The 18,061-nt window shown below is 40.6% G+C and overlaps 1 non-coding gene across 1 annotated transcript; it reads left to right on the forward strand.

Moving 5' to 3' along the window:
- Positions 1 to 17,023: 17,023 nt before the first annotated feature.
- TRNAA-UGC (transfer RNA alanine (anticodon UGC)) lies at positions 17,024 to 17,096 on the forward strand. The gene has a single exon. It is a non-coding gene; the product is annotated as a tRNA-Ala (tRNA).
- The last annotated feature ends 965 nt before the right edge of the window (positions 17,097 to 18,061 follow it).

Raw genomic sequence — 18,061 nt, forward strand, 5'->3', positions numbered from 1 at the left:
GTATTTTAATAAGACTATAAAGTTCTAAATGTCCTATCAACTTCTCCCAAAAGCGTACAACTTTTCCTTTCAATGACCTTTATTTGATTTAACTAGAACAATAACTTTTTTCCAAGGCTTTTTTCGTGTGTGTTAAAATACCAAATGATATGCTGCCCCCAGAATGTTGTTGTTATTATTAATGCTGATAATAGCCCCAATAAGACATATTTACAATTATGACTCATTTTGGAATAACAGGTCATTGGCTTATAGTCCTTTTGAAAATAAGCAGAATAAACGAACATAACTTCTACACCAGGGACTGCAGCTGCACCCTTAAAGGAACCTGGTCACGAAACACAACAAAAGCAAAGATGAAACTCAAATCAGACACCAGGCCACAAAGCATAGCTTACTGAAGATGCCACAAGATAACCTTTCACTCACCGAAGGAACCAGACGTGTTTCCATGTATAATGTATATTTTTAAAAGCAATTATTTTATATATAGAATTTAATTTAGGGAAAAAAAAACCTCCCTCTATCTGTAGCCTTATAAACAGGAAGCACAAAGGGGTGCCTTTGCAGACATGAACCCGCATGCATAACTGCAAAACCTATTGACCAAACTCCTTTCCTGTCTCCTAAGCTTAAAAAAAAACAAAAAACTAATTCAAGGCAGTGGTGAGCTGAAAGGGCTCAGAAACAAAACGTGCACATCATCAGCCTTCTAGTAGATAAAAGTGTGCCGTGCATAATAGAAAAATGATGTTTCCTATGGAAATTTATTTTGAGATGCAACCATTTAAAGGCAACCGAGAGCTCAAATCCAAGTTCAACCAAAGAGAAACAGAGCCCAAGCAAATGTACAGAAATGGACAAAGACATTGGAGAAGGAGGGGATCTTTTCTCAACCGATACTCCAGATCAGCAAATTCATCCTGAATTCAAGCCAGTGATGTGGCATGAGGTCACTCAAGGAACCAGGCAGAAACCATCGGCCAGAAGAAATAGGAACAACGTCAAAGGCAGGTGTGAGACATGGAAGGGGTGACCCTTTGACCCTTGCTGCCATGAGGCAGGATGCTCTTGCGGGCTTTCTGCACAGGCTGGCGGGTTCACATGACTCTGTTTAGAAGGATATCAGCCAACAGCTGTGCCACACGGGCTACAGCCCGAGCTGAGTCACATCCAATAACGGTTCTGAGTTCATCCTTAGACGACATGACCAGAAGGCTCTGAGAATCAATGGTGGAGACGTACCTGAATGAGTATTCCATTTCATTCCTTGGCAGTAAATCTTCAGCTTTGTACAACATAAATATTGACAAAGATACACACAGGTACCCTATTTGAAAGCCTGACTGCATAATTGCATCTAATGGAGAAAAGCGGGCTCCGTTTCGGTATGCTAGGTCATTGTTTGGCTCGGTAACCGATGCTTCTGAGACCCAAAACATACTCTAGTATAACCGACAGCACAGAAATCTCCGCTGATGACTTGCTCATTTCAAGGTATTCATAAAATAAGCCCAGTTTGCCCATGGGTTACAGATGGTTGTCCCGTTCCCATCATGGGGTGCTCTGTTCTGCTCCCGAAACTGTGGCACCATTAGTTTCATGACCCAGCTGCCAAACAGATCAAATTATAAGGCAGGATATTATCAGACCAAGGTCATTAAAGTATTACTGACATTTCAAGGTGAAAACATCATCTTCCCAAAAATTTAATTTCTTGTTTTCAGGATAAATTTCCTTTTATTGCTGCCTCCCTACTCCCAAATATTGTGAAAACTAGTCCTGACTACATACCTTGGGTTTACCAAAATTGTAACGACTACTACTTTTTCTCCTACCTCCTTTTCAGGTGGGCATTTTAGCTTTTAGAAGATACCTTCCCTCATTTGTCTTTTTTCCCCCCATTTCTCTGTTATTACCCACCGTGGCCTTTCCAGTCTCAAAATCATCAGAGAAAATAAGTAAAAGAAAGAAATACAGGGTATGTGAGCTGGTGATAAGTGCTGTGGGGAAAATAAAGGAGGACGAGGAATGTGTGGTAGGGAGGAGTGTGGATGGGGCAGTGACCTTTGAATAAGGCAGAGACGGAGGGAAGGGCCGGGCAGAGGAGGGGCAGAGGGAACGGTGATCACAGGCCTGGAGGTCCCTCACGCTGGACAGACAGCATGTAGGCTGGTGTGGGCCAGAGTGAACAGGAAATAAGTGGTGGTTTTGGGGGTGGAGCCTAAGAGACTGCAGTGAGGATGTGGGCATTTTTCCCTCTGAAGGAAATGCGGAGCCATGGAGGGTCACCGAACAGAGAAGTGATATTCTAACGTTGGATCAAACAGGACCAAGACCCTAATTTAAGCTGAACAAATCAAGGGCCAAAGAAGTGACATGCCGCCTCAAAGTCAGTGCAGAGCTTGAAAGAAACACAGCCTCGACTCGCAGCCCAGTGCTCTGCCCACTCCTGGATGCTGTCCCACAGAGCTGTCTCTAAGGTTATGTTTTTCCCTCACTCAGAGGCTTGTGGGCCAACTGAATGCTTCTCCCTTTTTCAAATGGCAATTTGTCATGAAATGAAATCAGAGTTGGCAGTGAAACAAGGCATGGACCTGTAGCCTACAGAGCTGTTGTTCCTGAAAGCAACAGCTGGCGTGTGGCTTACTCGTGGATTTCAGCAGAAGAGACAGAGCAACAACAGACAACTTAGCGTCTGGCTGAGTTTCGGCTGACTGCACTGCACGTGTGGATGGATTTCAAATTTGGACAGTGAGGCGGCTTCACACGAAAGACAGGTGTATACGTCATACATGCCCACACGTCTGTATGCACACACACTTGGACACACACAGAGTACATGATGTGACTTGTAAAGAGCTGCCCCTGCTAGGTTTCCCACTGCCTCTGATCTCAGCGTTAACGTTTCCCTGGCCATGCTCCCAGGTTTGCTACGAGATTTCTTTGCAATGGAACATGCCCTTCGCTTCACAAACTTTCCCCAATTCTTTCAATGACATTAGGGGAAGAGCAGGGAGCTCTGGGAAGTGGTGGGGATATGGACTCTAGATACCCCTGAATCTGAATCCACACTTCATGGCTTATTTGTTATTTAAGTTTATTTACATTCAAAATGCAATTGTTGAGGATCTCAGAAGTTGATTTACACTCACTGCTGTGGCAGAATGTTGCGGTCAGTAGACCCACCACTGGATCCGCTTATTCAACACGTCCTTCCAGTAATTCAGATAATACTGTATCACAAATGCCCATTTCTATATTTTGATATCTGCTTTTCAGTATAATTATCTTCCTTCTTTATTCTCTAAATCTTATGATTTTAAAACATTTTTCTGAGAAGTGGTCCACAGGCTCTTTACTTATGATAAGTTGATAAAGAGATCCTGGAGATAAAAACCACATTTAAATCCTGAGATAAACACAACTCTGTCATATACATGGCTAGGTTTAGTCTGCAAATACTTTGTTTAGTAATTTTTGCATCAAACAACAAGGTCCTACTGTATAGCACAGGGAACTACATTCAGTAACTTTTAATAGCCTATAGTGAAAAAGAATATGACAAGGAATATATATATATGTATGTATAACTGAATCACTATGCTGTACACCAAGAATTAACACAATATTGTAAACCAAATATACTTTCAACAAAAAACGTTGAAATAAAATTGAGAGATGAAACTTCCACTGCCCAGGCTGCTGTCAGGATGAAACGATTCAAAGCAGGCCAGGTATCAGCAACCTCCCTAACAAAACCCCCCTATCAAAACCCCATGTGGGATCTTCCTTTTGAGCAGCACAGGCTAACCAGCTGTGGTCACCTGGAAATAGGGTTGAAGTCACTAAGACCCTTGGCTTGGGAACGCCGTGGCCACAGGGGTGGGGGTCACTGCAGCACCTACGAGAATGACGGAGACAGCCTGCTCCTGACGCCGCTCCCCAGGCCGCAGCCCGGAGCACTGCAGTCAGGTCTGAGGTCCGGCCGGGAGCGCGCAGCTCCACAGCCACTCGGAGCCCTGCGGTGCTGGTGGAGCTGGGACCGCGCTTGTCCATCACACTTCCAGGCACCCAGACTCGGGAGTCTCCTGGGGGAATTTTTCTCTGCCTCATACTTCGTGTCTCAGCCTTCTGTGGAATCAGGTCCATGCCCCAGGGAAGCAGGGCTTTTACCCTCCGGGACCCAAATCCAACACAGTTTGGATACAGGATGAAACTTCCATGTTAACTCACCTGGCGCTCCCTTCTTGTGCGGAACTGCCCTCCCCCGTCGATGGCATTAGGTCGTATTAGAAGTCCCGGCTGGCTTGTCCTTAGCTAAGGCTCTGAGCCGCTTGCCCAGTCTTCCTGAGTGGAACCACTCTTCTGTGGCAGAAAAGCTTGGGTGCTCATCTACGCATCATTGTCCTCGGTCTTTTGGGTTTTCTGTTGGGATATGGTTCTTGTGCAGGGATATCAATTTGCACATGAGAAGCACCTGTAGACATTTTAAAAAGTACAGACACTGGATACGCCCCCCTCTCCAGTCAAGGCTGGAAGTTTTCTCCCTCTAGCAGGGGTTAGACAATCATGTGCTTGGGAATTGACCACACATATTGGCATAATCACAGTAAATTGCCCTTTACTCAGTGCTTGCCACGTGGCATTTTCTACTTCATGTTGTCTTTGTACCTTCATTATCACATTTAATCCCTGCATTATAGATTATCACCGTTTCTGTTGAGGACACTCCCACTTGCTTATCTCGAATAAAGTATCTTTGATTCTCTTAACCTATTTCATTCCTGAGTCCTGTTCCTGAAATTAAAGAGTGAATTATGGACACATGTATTTAAGATTCTCTTATTATATGTATCTGACACATCCTCTAGCCAAGTCATATCTGGAGAAGAGAGATTTTCTGTTTTAAACATTTGCTTTTTCTTACTATATAGTAGTGCATACACACGGTGGAAAATGTAGAAAACATATAAAGTAAGAAAATTACAGCCATACATTATCTAAACACCAAAGGACAATGCTATGTCATTTTGGGCATTTAACTATTTTTCTTAATATTTTATCATAAAATTTCCCTAGGGCAAGTTGCTTAACCCTGGAATTGTACTAGCCTTTTGTCAAGTACAGAATAACATTCCCAGAAATGACCCCAATATCAAAATAGTATGTGAGGCATGGAAGGCCACACGGCTCTCAGCTTATTCTCTGAGTCCTACAAAGAATGCTGTTAATTCACTGATGTCACGCATCTGATGCCTGTGAGTCACTCACCCACTCAGCTGGCTCGGACTGAGACCTACTTTATACCAGCTGCCGATCCAAGTGCTGGGGAGACCCTAGAGGGAGCCTGGAACACGGCATCACTGTCCTTCTTCATTTGCTCCGAGAATCCTACTCAAGAAATCCACATGGAACTTGAGGTGTGGAGGCAGGTGAGTTATGGTGAAATTCATTTCATTATGTTCCTTTAGACATATTTACATAGCGTGAAAATAGTCGCTACCTTTATAAGTTTTCTTTTCCCTTCCTATGTATTTTTGAGGATGGGTATAGTATTGGTGCAGCAAGAGTAATTGATAGATCTCTGGTATGTTAGGATTGTATATGAAAAATTAAGAAGGAAACAGGCACATTATACAAAGTGAAGAGGCAGTGAGGAAAACGCAAGCCACCCTCGAACTTGGCTACCATTCAGCATTCCTGGTTTTCAAACAAGGGAAACATAATTCAAAACATATTCCCTAAATATTTCAGCCCAGAGTAGAAATACATGTAGACAAAGCTCAGTTCACTGGAACCTACAACAATGTGCTTACTTAAGCGAAGGTATAAACAGACCACAGATACTATAATGCATCCTTTACTTTAAACTAGTTCATGTGAGTAAGTTTCATTTCACATGAATTGCTCAGTACCAATTTAGGAAATATATCCTTCTCCTTGATTGGTAAAAATAGCTCACTGATAACCAGATTCAACAAAATTTACTGTTAAATAATTAACCTATTTCCTCCAGGAAATGCTTTTGAGTAATCTGAGTTAAGTATTTCCTCTATCTGATCTATTTCTTTTCACAGAGAAAAATAGTATTATTTGCACATGAGCTACTTTTACTCCTCTGGAAAAAAATCTGACTGTGAGCTCAGGGTAAGAGATGTCTACTGCACAGTAGGGAAAAAAAGATTCATTTCACAGCAAAGATAAGAATCTTTTTTTTTTTTGAGGGGCGTGGTGAGCTGGGGGACAAGGGAAATGCCTTTGTTTAGAGACAGACCCCAGTAATCCATACTGAAGCTGAAAGATGAAGCCCTTGTGAAGAAATGTGGAAGGGCACACTGACACCCAAAGGTGTTCACTCGGCAAAAACAGAAAGAAAGAAAGAAAAAATAATTTAATTGCCCTATAAAAAGAATGGACAGAAACTTGGTAATAAGGGAGGGAGAAGGAAGGTTAGGGAAGGGAGGAGAAACAATGAAAGGGAACTTGGATGCGGTGGGCAGAATAGCCGGTTTCTGGAGCCTACAATGTAGGATGATAAGGAAAAATTAAAGTTTAAAAAGTAACAAAGTTTAAAATAGTTTAAAACTTAAAAAATGAAGTTAAAAATATAAATTTTTATAGTGGCATGGAAGATTTTAAAATTACGGAGGTTTTTTTATTTCAAAATTCAAGTTGTTTGAGTTTCTCCTCCATGCTCCAAACAACAGTAAGGCCTGCTTGTGTAAGTGGTTTTGGGGGACACCACAGTGAGGGGTGAGCTCTGCAGCTAGGTTGGCCAGGAGCAGAATGCTGGTATGGAAGGCAAGACAGAAGAGAGATCAACAGTTTCATGAGAACAGAAACTCAAACCCAGAAATTGTCTTAAAAAGGTTAGTGTGGTAGGCAGAAAAATGATTCCCCTCCCAAGATGTCTATGTCCTAATCCCCAGAACATATGAAGAGGTCAGGTTCCCTGGCAAAGGGGGCCTATGGTTGCAGATGTGGTTAAGGTTGCTAACCAGCCGACTCTAAGAGAGACGAGCTGGATTATAGAGGTGGGCCTAGTGTAATCACCAGGGTCGTTAAAGGAGGAAGAGGGAGACAGAAGAGGGGAGAGAGGAGAGGAGATGTGACCACAGGATCAGAGTCAGAAACACAAAACCATGCTGACCTTGAGAGAGAGAAAAGAGATCACAGGCCAAGAAACGCAGGTGGCCTCTGGGAGCCAGAAAAGTCAAAGATACAGGTTCCCCTGAGGCCTTCAGAAACAGCCCTGCCAATAATTTGACTTCAGCAGGCTTCTGCATTCAAGAACGCTACAAGGTTAAATTTGTGTTGTTTAGTGGAGACTTTCTTTTTTCTTCCTACTACCATGACGTTTGGGGATACTTGTTACAACAGCAACATAAAGTGAATACTGTAAGCTCCTTGAAATGTTCAGAAATTACAGATAACCCTGTACTGTCCACTTTGATATGGGATTGGGCATATTTGAAAATCAAAAGGACAGTGTGACCTTTGCTAACATCTGCTTTTCTCATTTTTAGGAAGAGAACAGTAAGTCAAACCTCTAGTTATTCTTTTAGACAAGTGTCTCTTAAAACATTATGTAACCCTGTGCCTTAGGACCACAAGAGAGTCTCTGTTCTTAGAAGAACATGGATTCAGAGAGATAGGGTCTTACATGTGAGTCCCACAGTGGTCTCTTATTGGCAATTAGACCTTGGGCAAATCATTTAACCTCTTTAAGCCACAGGATCTTCATTTGCAAAAGGAAGATAAGAATAAGGATTGTTTGGGTGATTAAATTGTACACACACATGCGCACGCACACACACATATATGTACAACATTTAATACAGTGACTAGCACATACTAGGCACTCAACAAATTCCTGTTATGGATTTTTAAATGCATGTGTAAAAGGAGGAGAAAGTTGTGGGAAGTTGTGGGAAAACTTAGTTCACGGCCCTAAAAAGGGCCATCTCTCAAAGGGCTCTGATCAGTCAGTCCCTAATTATGGGCTCATAAGCAGAAATTATAGCACTTGGGGATTTAAGTTAAACATAAAAAGGAAGGTATCTAAGCATAATTGTTAAACAGCAGGTACGTTTACACTGTTGGCTGGATCATCTTATCTGGAGAGCTTTAATAAGCAGAGAGTCTCCCCTGTTTTAGAGATGGGCAAGCAGGAAAATGACGTGGATGGGTGGGCCATTCTCACCCCAAGATCATATGACTTAGTACTCAGGGAAGTAACACCTCTTGTATGTTATTCCAGATTGACTGTCCTCCCATGATTATTGTCAGCTGTGTCTTCAGTTCAAGGAGACAGCCACCTTGGTCACACTGGAATATTAGAAAGAAAATCTCATTCAAATTTTAGGTAGCTCTAAAATGAAATAAAGTCATTATTATATGCTTAAAAAAGTCTAAGGAACAGAGAGTAAAGACACTCTTCATTGGGCAACTAAGAGAAAACATGAAACGGTTAGACTGTCAGAACACAAAGCTGTATTCACACGTCTTCATTTCTGTATTTTCACAGCCAATACACCAGATCTCCAGGATAAGTCACAAATCTGTCCTTAAAGAATGTGATGTAGAAACAAGAGGAGTACTAGTTGACAAACTGGAACAAGAAAAACTTCATGGCTAGATTGTTCTCATAGTCAGTCTGGTCCTTGGGAGCTCTGCAGCTAGAATAAAGAAAAGTTAATTCTGTAAAACTGTGAACAGCTTTGAGACGCTCATCAAAGCCATGGACACATGAGTTAACACGCTAAATATGTATATATATACACAATTCACACTGTTTTCATTTAAGCTGTTTTGAATTCCTTAACATAGCTACTATGTTAATTCCAAGTGTACACACTGTTGTAAGAGTTTCTCCCACTATGAACGCAATACCCCACAAGGCAAAAAAAAAAAAAAAAAAAAAGAGTCAGCCGTTCCTAAAAATTAATAAGCACAACAGTATCCAATGGGCAAGAACTGTCCTCTGTCAGGTGTAAGTTGACAGAAAGCTACTTTTAAACATCTTGCTAAATGATATTCTCTTGTCTCCCTGAACGGCAGTAAGGTAGGACTATTGAAGAAAACAAACAAAACACAGGGCAACTTGCTAGAAGCATTTGGGGAACATAAAACGGGTCATCCTCCTAGTTCGGAATTTGAATTGGTCTTAGTGTTTTCAGAAGATGACCACTGAGCAGACCACTGGGAGAACGACCCAGCCACATGCAGCGGGTCGGAAGCACTTAACTTGGGCCGCTAAGCCGCTGGCTGGGATGCAAGCCAGAGAGAAGAAACATTTATTATAGAAGCCACAGCTGATGAGAATGCAGCTACACTAACAGGAACAGCATGGGGGGAAGACACATAACACTGTGATTACTTGTCCTCTCTGTAACGCACAAGCAAATCTGCCACTGGAACCACGACCCTCTTCCACTTATTTGCAATACAGAGACTATTTACTTTCAACAATAAGGTTCATGATCTAATGTAATTGAAATTATTATTAAGCACTGACCTGTTTACACAGAGCTTGGACATTCTAATGCTTCCTTTTTCCCTTTTAGTAATGCAAAGCTGGAGCTAATTCACTTCTCACATTGGCTAGAGAAAATACGTTTACACTTGAAGTTTTCTAAAGACTGTAATGTACTGGAATTGAAGTGCCTAAAATATACAGTCTCTGTTTTGACCTGGTTCTAAAACTGGTGTAGAAATGACCTCAGCTGCAGGAGGAGCTTACCAGAGTCAGTCATCATGATTGCCACTTTCTCATATATGGCGTTCAGGGTCACGATGATGATAACGCTGATGAGGGAAGCAGTGATGGGCGTGGCCCACCTGCACAGTCAGGTACTTCTGCATTGGGTCTCTTCCATTCAGGTTCTTGGAAAGTTTTGCAGAAAATACAATGAACACTGAAAGTCCGCAGACAATGATCCCAATAACTGAAGCAATGGTCAACAGGACCTGACAACCCAAAAACCCAGCAGCATGAGACTCACTAATGATCGTATTTTTAAACAGAAAACTTGCCCCCAACCCATGCTTAAACAGACAACATGCATGTGCTGTAAACCTCACATAAACGTGAGAAGTGATGTAAATCGCACATAAATGCCACAAGAGACGTGAATACCAGGCATGTTAAACTTTAGGGGAGGAGGAATGAAGGATGTCAAAAAGAATGAGTGCATCCACTAACGTAACTTGCTGACAGCAGGATCAGCTGTGTGCAGGGCATAGGGAATATATGGGAACTCCAATTTCTGTGAAGTTTTCTGTAAACCTAAAACTGCACTAAAGAAGGAAGCCTGCTAAGTATATCTTTAAATGGCTGAAAATGGTGTAACTGGTGGCATGTTCTTTTGGAGAGAAGTCTGTGATAGCAGAACAAATGAAAATACCCCTTCTACATCTATAGAATTACTTAGGTTATGATCTAGTTGTAACCCATGAAAGGGATACACTTCCTTTCAAGGGAGAACCTATCACTGATTCAGGGGTCAGCAGGTGCTAGCTGTCGTCTTCATTCTGAATAGGACCAGTGAAGCTGTGGACGTGCCATGAGGGAAATACTGGAAGTGACACAGGTCTCTGCTGATGGAAGCTTCACATGATTTTCGTACTCTTTGAGATCTTAAAATGGCAGGTATTCATACTCCCTGCATTTGCACAAGATTCATGTCCCTGATCCATTGTAGTTCTGTGTGGACCCAAGGGCAACGGGAGTGTCTGAAGCATAATTTGCACGTGGCTGATAGGGTTTCAGCTCCTCACTAGGCAGGTATTTTTCTGCCCACTGAAGAATGCACATTAAAGTTCCCATTTTTAAACTGTTTTCCTTCCATCTACCTCCTTGGTCATAGTCCAGAAGCATGTACTCAGTGTCCCTGGCTGCTCCTGCTGGCTGCCCCAGAGAGAAAGCTACAAAGAATGTGAATTTCAAGACTAAGTGAGCCACATCATGTTACTTACAGTAACAGCGGGAGGCTGGCTTGCACCTGCAGGGGAGAGCAGATGGAGTGTTTACAAGCCCCTCCAGGAGCCACACTCCTGCATCTGGATCCCAGCTCCGATGCTAGCTGTGGGGCCTTGTGCAAATATCTTAACCTCTAGAGGCTTCAATCTCCTCACCCATATAATGGGGGGATAATAATAGCAATTTATAGGACTATTGTGATGAGTCAATGATTTACTAATTGTGAAAACATTTGGGACATTAACCACAGGCATGTGAAAAGCTCTACCTAAGTTTTAGCTATGAATATGGTGACCAAGTTCTTAAAAAGTTGTTTTTCTTAGTTTTTAAGCCATCAGTTTGTAGAGAAAGCATTTTATTTCCTCCTCTACTCTCTTTCATCATCCTTTTCTTCACAGTTAAGTCTTCATGCTTGTGAAAGGAATGACTTTTTGGTGTGTGTGTGAGTAAATGTGAAAATTAGTTAAGGCTGAGAAAAATGTATTCTAGAAGGTATATTAAGCCTTCCTTTCTTGTACAGCACATATACGCCATTTAAATATTATGTATTTTAAATAAGTCTGCATAATAATTTTTTAATTATGTATTAAGAAAACATAATAGTTAAGATTCTTTAAATGCTTACTATTGCTTCAGCACACATCTATTTTTTCTAAACCCTCACAATAACCCTGTGGGGAAGGTAATATAATGTCTCTTTTACAGATTAGGAAGTAGAGCCACGTGGAGATGATGCAATTTGCCCCAAATGAAGCAACTATTAAGTGAAAGAACTGAAATACTCAAAGAGCCCAAAGACACACTAACTGTATAGCACTGTCTCCTTCATGGTCTGTGAAATCAATTCTAATTCACTTCAGAACTTTTACAAACTTGACACATTTCTATTTTTCTTCCAAGCACTTATTGCGTTCAATATTTCTTAAGAAACAGGAAAGCTTTCCATTCTCCTTCCTCAAGTTTCTTCTTATTTATCATGTTTTCTGATCATAACTTTCATATTTGCTCATTAAAGAAAATTTGAAAGTAGTCAGTAGTGGACAGAACTGCTGTCCTGGATCTGTCACCAGTCTTAGAAGAGGACCCAGAATTTGCTTTAGGGTAAATAACCTCCCTTCTGTTTTTAGTCCTGTGATTTAAGCTCGATTGACCCACTCTTTCTGAAGCACCAGAGGTAGATCTCAGTTGGTTTAAGACAAATAATACCCCTCATTCTACTGGCTTCGCACATGATTTGAGAATTGGCAAATAACCCAGTAAGAGCCACTATTATGTGAGAAGATACGTGCTGGTGCCCATGTGAATGATAAGCTTCCTCTATCAAGAGAGGAAGCTGCCAAAAGAGACCTCTCTTAGTTTGGATGGATGTGTGATCTGAGATGCTGAGTGCCTAGAAGCAGAATGCTGAGACATCCTTGGACACAGAATGAAGACAAGAAAAAAGCAGCCCTTGACATCATCTGGGCTACAGTATCTCTCCTTGACTGAAGCCAGACCTCACACCTGAGGATTTCATTTACAGGAACCAATAAATCCCATGCATCCCCATTTTTTGGTTGTTGTTTAAACACATTGGAGATTGATTTTGTCACCTACGATCAAAAGACTCCAACTCTGAGAATGAATAAAAAATAAAATAAGAAAAATGCTTTTACCTATACACATAATTCCATCAGAGCGGTGCATTGTTTGTATATTACAAATCATTTTATGTATTAATTTTATTCTCAAGCCTATCATAAGCATAACACTTTGACATGTCATAAAATATTTTCATGGACACACTTTTTCATGGCTGCATAATATTCTACTATGGGAAGGTTTGGAAGAATATTTTGGCTGAGATTTTATATATATATACATACAAAAGTATGTCTGTGACTTGCATCCATACTGACTTTTCCCTGCCATTTTGAAATACTTCCTGATTAAAAGTTTTTCAAAACTGAATTATTGGATTAAAGCATATGAATATTTTTGACTCTTGATATGAACTGCCAGACTGCTTTCTAAGAAGGCTTGAGGAGTACACCAGAAATTAACACAGCATTGTAAGTCAACCATACTTCACAAAAAATATCCAGTAACCTAGGCATGGAATTGGTGATCACTGGCACTTCATCCTCGTAAGCAGAGCTGTGTCACTTGAGAGGTGGAAACTATTTCATTCTGATGTGCACTGAATGAATTACCATTGGAGTGTGACATCTATTTTTTCCTTTGTGAATGTGTGTTCATCTTCTCTGCCTCCTACGCTCCTGAGATTTTTTGATGTTACCTTTGAAGTGATCTGAACTCTCTATGTATTGAAGGAATTAGCCCCTTGTCAGATTTGTAAACAAATAACATCCTCTGGTGTTTTGTTTAAAATTAGGATGCTTCTGATGCATGGAAATCTTTATATATTTTCCTCTGAAACTTACGGTTCATCTAGAGGTTGTATATTCATCCATATTTATTTGTAGTTTTTTTCTAATTGTGTTACTTTTTTAAATGTTTCTGGAATGTAACACAATATATGGTTCACTGTATGATTTCAATCTTTTCTTTTCCCCCCAATTAGCTAACAAGTGTTCCATCTACTGAATATCCTTTATCTCCCTGATTTGTAATGCCTTCCATCTCTTATATTAAATTATTATTGATATCAGAGCCCATATCTGGACTTCCTGTCCTATTTTCTAATCTGGCTATTCTTGAGCTAGTAAAACTCTCATTAACTTAGTAATTATTATACTACTAATATGATTTTATTCAGAATAAACCCCAAATCAATTTTATAACTTCTGATATTTTGGAGATATGATCTTTTAATCTAGAATCATGTGATTAAAGCATCTTTTATATCTTTCAGTATTTTTTTTTCTTTTTGATAGTTCCTACTATCCTTTTGTTAGGCTATTCTTAGACATTTTACCTTGGTTGTTATTCTTGGAAAATTTTAGAATTTTTAATGCCTCCATCTGGTCTCTTAATCAGACCCTGGAGAATCCTAAACCACTGATCTGACTTTAACAAATGAGGTGAAAAGAATTAGGGGAAGCACTGTGAGCAGAAGAGACTGTGGAACCTCCAGAGTGGGACCCTGCGTTGGCTCAGATGTTCTCTGGAAAAAGTTTTCTCTATGAGACTACATAGTTCCCAGCTTGATTTTCAGTTTTCTCAGCATTTCACATTAGATTTTAAAAAGTCTGTGGCAGGTTCTTACCCAGAAAAAAGCACTTGCACAAAGAGTTATATGTATACACTTTCCCCAGGTGGTAAAGGGAACACGCTCTTCTTCCTAATTAAAAAAACAAGTTTAGTCAATCAAGGGATTGCACCAATGAAATCATTTTTCTCCTAACTGGTCACTAAATCATAAACATAATTTAAAAAAAATAATAATTTTCAGACATAGCCTCCTTATTTGTAACTGCATGGGTTTTTTTTCCTTTTTTTTTTCTTTTCTTTTCTGTTATCGATGTAAAACACACAACAAAATACGTACAGTGTTCATTTTAATACTATATTTTCAAAATGCACATGTGAACAGTAAACTGTTTCCCTGCCATGGTCTGAACTTAGGGGTCTGGGTACCTGATGAGGCCAAGCTTTAAAGATCTATTCCTTAGCTTGCCTTTGATTTCAGAAGTGACGGTAGTGACAGCTTAGACTCCATGCAGGACAGGAAGTTTCACAGGTGTCTGCAGATAACTGGTCTCCACTGTGTGTTTCTTGGTTGAGCTTTATGTGTTAATTAGCTACAACTATGAAGTTTTAGAGTTTCCATTTTAGAGTTTATATTTATATTTCTTTTTTAGAGATGAAATCATTAAGACTCAAGATTTACCTGGATTATAAAAGCAGATATAGTATAATAATAGCTGTAACTAAGTACATGGCCCTTCCTCTGTGCCAGGAAGTTTTCCAAGTAGATTCTGTACATTAATTCGACCCGTCCTTACCGCAGTCATGAGGAAGCAACTCTCTTCTTATTTTATAGGAAACTATGGCACAGAGAAGTTAAGTTGTCCAAGATCACTCAGGAAGCAAGCTGTTGTGTTCAAATATGTATTTAGGCAACTTCATTCCCAAGGTCTCACTACCACAACGCTGGCCTCTCTAAACAATGGAGCATGCATTCACAATTAAAGTAAACAATTCAAATAAATAACTAAAAAAAATTAAACAATTTTTTAAATAATGAAGAACGATAAAGTGAAATGAGTCTTCATCTTCAATTTTTCAACAAGCATGTTCCAATGAAAATTTAAACTTATTAGTTGGCAATTTTAAATTTACAATTGGCAGTTTAAATGTCCAAAAATCTTTTCTTCAGTATTTTTTGTATGCTGCCAATATGATACGTTTTTGTTTTTCAGGACTCAAAAACATTATGCACATCTAATTTTGTCTAAGTTTCAGCTTTCATCTCTGGATGTACAGTCTTTCACCAACATATTCTTTGACCCCCATCTTCAGTTGTAAACAATGGGAACTATTCATAATGGGGATTATTAGAAGCTTATTACATTGTAAAAGACAAATGTCCCTTTCTATTGGTAGCTGAACCTTATTTTTTTCCATTTATAAAAAGAGGAATTTGACCTGCTCCCTCCAGACATTTTCAGTGCCAACATTCTGTAGATCTGTGATTCAATTTATTAAATCTATAGTTGGAGACATTTTCAGATGTTCCTAGTAAAAGCATTTTCTTTCCAAGGGTTATTCATGGTCACAACCTACTGTCCTGCTGCTGCTGACTGCAAGTACCATCAGTTCTAAATTATCTCAGCTGATGGAAAGAAGCAATAATACAGATGTCTCAAAAAATCATCTTTACATAGCTCTGGAATGTTGATACAAAGATATATAGTTTTATTTTTTTAATTTTTCAGCAGGAGTGGCAGCAATAAATTTACATTTCCAATTATGTAAAATGCCTAGCTCAAACACTGCTCAAACAGTGATGGCACCTCAACAAAGGTTTCCCTGCTTCTTCTGTCCTTTCTCTGACTTTAGGGTGAGAGCCACGTTGCTTTGTGCACATCCCAAACGGAAGGGAGAGCAGTGACCTGGACTTAGTTCAAGACAAAGGGGCACTTAGTCTACGATGAAAAGGAGGCCGCAATAATGAAGGCACATGTGAAAAAATGGAAGTCAACTATAAAAACCAATGTGTCTTTCCTCCTACATCTATGTCATTGCGGCTAATTTATATTTTGCATTTATTTATTGGCGTCATGAAAGGATACAAATCAATGCCTCTTTTCTTATACACTTATACCAGTCTTTTTCTTTTCCCCCTTTTTACTGTTATTATGAAGGAAGGACCACAGTTCTCTTCTGTGTCCACCATTCCAGGCAGTGCTCCTTCACCTTGGCTGCACATTAGAATAACCAGAGGAGCTTTAAAAACTTCCCTATGCCATAATGCACCCCAGGCCACTAAGTACCATCCGAGTTAGCAGTGATGGAATCCAGGCACCAACAGTTTTTAAGGTCCCCTGGTGATTCCAAAATGCAGCCAAGGCTGACAAGAGAAGTAAACAGACTAAAGTGCATCTAAACAGCGCCCGCTTTTCCTGGGTAATCTCATCTACCTCCACGTGGGGATGCCGCGACTCCTATTCTGGCTGGGCTTGTTCTTCCTGCTCAACCGTGTCCCATTTGTACTCAAGTTCTGCCTGGCGCCGCTTCCAGATCTCCAGAAGTAAGGTGACTAACAGAGAGAGAGAACAGCAGAATGTGGATCTTCAGTGATGACTGATGCTTCAGAAATCTGTACTTAATATTTATTACCCTTAACACTTTGGTAAATGGTTAATAAAATCACATTTTATTTATAGGCCATACTAATGAGAAACATGAGTTAATGCCTTTTATTAAGAAAAAAGAAAACGTAGATAATTTATTGAACTTTTGAAAACAGACTAGCTCTCTAGCTCAGGGGAAAGGTATTAACGTGATGGTCAGACGCAGGTGACTGTGTCTGATGCTAAAGTACCTGCTACCAGCACATTATGTCCACTAAAAACACAAATATCGGGGGGGAAGGGTGGGTATAGCTCAGTGGTAGAGCACGTGCTTTGCATGTACAAGGTCCTGGGTTCAAGCCCCAATACCTCCATTAAAAAGAAAGTTAAAAAAAAGCACAAGTAACTGTCATAATTTAAAATCAGTGCAAGGTCCACCCTCCAAGCCTTCTCCTCACATCCCTCTGTCTCTTCTGTCAGAAGGACCTGAGGATGGGGAAGGGGATGAGAATGCTTTAGTAGCCCCTGCATTTCTATTTTCCACCACCCCAGTCACACAAAATTAAAATAATATTCTTAAATATGGAAAACTGCCATTTTCCTCAATCTTCGGTAAAGTACTTTTTAGAAATCGTCATTCTGTTTTAAGACTCGTAACTTCAAGTTGTAGACAAAAACAACATGAAATGTTAATTGAAAATGTGGCTTCAGGGTAAATCCCCTAAGCCCTTCTTCCAACCAGACTGTTACCCCAAGGCCCCAACTCTAGAGAAATTCCAGAATAACCACTGTTCCCTCCACCATTATACCTGAGAATAAAGAGAAAAAAGACACAGTCCCTGCTTCCGGGAGCTCCTAGGTGCACAGGAGTCATCGTGAAATGATGGCTGAGGAGTCGTGTTAAGAGGGCCTGGATAACAGTCAGCAGAGGGTGCTCGGGGCAGAGAGCCGGAACTGTAGCCAAGGATCTCCCAGAGGAGGGAACCATTATGGTGAGCCCTCAGACGCCCTAGAAGTGATCAGGTGAATGTATAATGTTAAGGCCATTTCTCCCTGGGGAGCTGCACATGCAAAGGAGGGAGGCCAAAGAGAGCCAGGTCACTTCCAGGAACTGCAAATAGTCTAGGAGTGAGCACAGGGTGTGGGAGGCAGGTGAGGCAACCAGGTGGAGAGATCACAGAGGACTCTGTGTGCCTCCAAGGTAGAGGAGACATGCAAAGTGATCTAGAAAGAGACAAGATGGAGGCAGGGAGACCTATTGGCAGGTTCATGTGAAGGCCTGCTGAGGCCCCGCCAGGAGGAGAGAGAAGAAAACATTTCAGCTGGTGGAAGGATTGGC

Source organism: Camelus bactrianus, chromosome 20, assembly GCF_048773025.1.
Source record: "Camelus bactrianus isolate YW-2024 breed Bactrian camel chromosome 20, ASM4877302v1, whole genome shotgun sequence".
NCBI lineage: Eukaryota > Metazoa > Chordata > Mammalia > Artiodactyla > Camelidae > Camelus > Camelus bactrianus.